The following is a 3,058-nucleotide window of genomic DNA, read 5'->3' on the forward strand; positions in this document are numbered from 1 at the left end:
CCATGGTTATGTTCCATTTCTAGCAAGTGCTAAGAGAAGAGACAGTTCTTTCTGAATTTTGTTAACCTGGCCCAACTTCCCATAGACTTCAGAAGCTACTTTGGAAGTTTCTTGTTAAGCCGATTTTTCCAGTATTAGCTATCCTCTGATGTCTCCTTTGGTATCCTAACATCTTCCCCTCCCCCCCAGTCCGCCAAGTTTTCATGGGAGCAGCCTCAAAGAGTTTATTATGAACCCATGGGTGGAGCACCTGCTATCTTGACCCCTCGGAAGGATCAGGTATGAGACGACGAGATGATATTCAGAATATCAGGGTCTGGATAAAATGTATTTAAAATATTTGGGATTCAGAGATGCAGACTAATATCAGTTCCCCTCTAGCACTGGGAGATAACGTTATACATTTTGTCTTCTTTACAAGATAAAACAGGGAGCTTCACTCTCTCCCATTTACACCAGGGCTTGAAGGAAGAAAGGGTCCCTTTGTTTTTTCTCCCCTTGATCTGTAGTCGCGATTAAAGCCCTATCTGAGGGGCGCCTGAGTGGCTCAGTCATTAAGCATCCGGCTTCAGCTCAGGTCATGGTCTCAGGGTCCTGGGATCGAGCCCCACGTCGGGCTCCCTGCTCAGCGGGAAGCCTGCTTCTCCCTCTCCCACTCCCCCTGCTCATGTTCCCTCTCTCGCTATGTCTCTCTCTCTGTCAAATAAATAAATAAAATCTTTTAAAAAACTAAAAAATAATAAAAATAAAGCCCGATCTGAGTTTAAATCTTGGATCCAGACTTCATAGTGTGGATTCAGGGAAGTTACTTACTCTCCCTGGGCCTCAGTTTTCTTGCTGTTTCTTCCTGGTGTTAGGAGGATGAACTCAGATAGCATAGCAGAAGCACAAAGTGGTGTTAGTTCTTCTTCTTAACTATTATTTTTATTTAAAAAGAGGCTATGGCTTTCTTAGGGGATCCTTACAAAGTTTCAGGTACCTCATGCTACCAGCTTTGTTTGCCTGCCCCTCATGAGCTCCCCCCCCACTTCCATAGGGGCTGCTGTAGACTTAGATAGGATTGAAGATCATGCCCTGGAGAACCCAGAGCCCCTTCATCATATCCAGCTTGGTTATGTACCAAGTGTTTCTCTGGGGCTCATGACAGCATCTCTTTCCCTGGCTTCTGGCCCTGATCTTATCTCTAGGTGCTTAGTGGACAATTCTTGGATGTCTCAAGCTCACCCTGAATTCAACACGTCATAGACCCATCTCAGCACATTCTCCCTCACAAAACTACTCTTCCTCCTGTTTCCTACCTCCATTCTCTCCCACCTCCAGCATCATTTTTCCTTCTCTCCTTTTTGTTTAAATATAAGTCCTCAAAAACAGGTGTCTCAGGAACCATCACCCATCACCTTTGTTTTCAACTCTTTGTAAAGTTGAGACTGATTTACAGTTATTTATCACTATCAGTTGAATGTTTTCTCCCCGCTAGGCGGCCCCATGAAGCTGGGTCATGTCTGGTTTCTCATGACAGTATCCCTAGGACCTAGCACAACCTCTGATAATTGTTGGCACACAACAACTAGCAACTGACTGTTGAACTGTTCTCCATGCCACTTGTGGGTGGTTGTGGGGGGTTTTTTTTGCCCCAGTCCCATCCCATCATTCCTAATGACACCTTCCCTACTGAAATTATCAAAGCCTCTCACTTGGACCTTTGAAAGACCCTCTTGTAAGAACAATCAGGTCATTGAACACAGATGAGTTTGAATTCCAGTTCTGCAACTTTCTAGCTGTTTAGAATTGGGAAATTTTTTTGGTTTTCCTAGTTCTAGTATGGAAATGATAAGACGTACCCATAGGGTTGGAGGATTAAATGAAATAATATGTTTGAAGGGCTTTGGAAGTGTCTGGCACATAGTAAATTCTCAATGCATGTTGCCTAGAGGGAAATGTGAAATGAGGGGCATAAAAGACAAATTTCTCCCTAATTTTCAATATGTATAAAATTACCTGCTCTGGAACTCTATTTCCTTCAAATATCCTTTAAATCTAATATCTAAATTTCATTCCCTCAGGACCTTACTCTCTCCGTTTGAAACTAACAGCTAATCTGATAAACCAATATATGCTAAAGGCTGGTCTCTTAGGAGCTTAAAGTGTTATCTCTCCGGTAATGTTTTTTAACTTAACAGAGCCTCTAAAAAAAAAAAAAAAAAACCCAAATTATTTTAAATATGAGACATTTAAGCACATGGCAGGCAGGCTGGTGGTTTCTGGCCTGCCAGTGTCCCCACCCAGTGTCTTCTTTTTTCTTCCCATAGCTCTGCCTCTTGCCTCCCTCCATCATGCTCAGCTTCATAAAAAGTTGCAAAAATAAGCCTATACAGGAGATCAAATGATTTGGAGGGTTCTTGTCTGACACTTTGAGACTCTGAATGGGTCCTTTTGCCAGTTTGACTTGAACCCTAAATGTTCTGTCTTGCTGCTCTCCTAGTACTATTGTTCTTCTAGAAATAAAGGCTGTGTTTCTCTTTCTAATCTTGCACCATTACCCCAAATCCTAGATACTCTGCTGGGTTCCTGCTCTGCTGTGATAGATTTCCCTCAATGCTAATTCTCTCTGCTTGCCTGATTCTAAATGCCTTTGCTTTGGAATTACATGTGGTCCTTTCTGCTTGTCCTCCTCTGTTGCCACCATGTCAGCTACACAGAATACTTCATGCTTCATGTCCGGTCCCCTAGGTTCTGGATGCCAAACACTTTTTACTTGACTGACTTCTCTTCTGGAACCTGTTCTTGTTGTTGTTCTTGTTGTTTTTCTTCTTCTTTCTTTCTTTCTTTCTTTCTTTCTTTTTTTTTTTGAGAGAGAGAGTGAGAGTGGGGGAGGGACAGAGAGAGAGAGTCTCACGCAGACTTCCCGCTCTGCTTGGAACCCCACGTGGGGTCGATCTCACGACCCTGAGATGATGACCTGAGCCAAAATCAAGAGTCAGATGCTCAACCGACAGAGCCACCAAGGTGTCCCTGGAACCTGCTTTTATAGTGTGTGGCTAACCCAAGAAATCGTGTC

The sequence above is a fragment of the Neomonachus schauinslandi genome, chromosome 5 (assembly GCF_002201575.2).
Source record: "Neomonachus schauinslandi chromosome 5, ASM220157v2, whole genome shotgun sequence".
Lineage (NCBI taxonomy): Eukaryota > Metazoa > Chordata > Mammalia > Carnivora > Phocidae > Neomonachus > Neomonachus schauinslandi.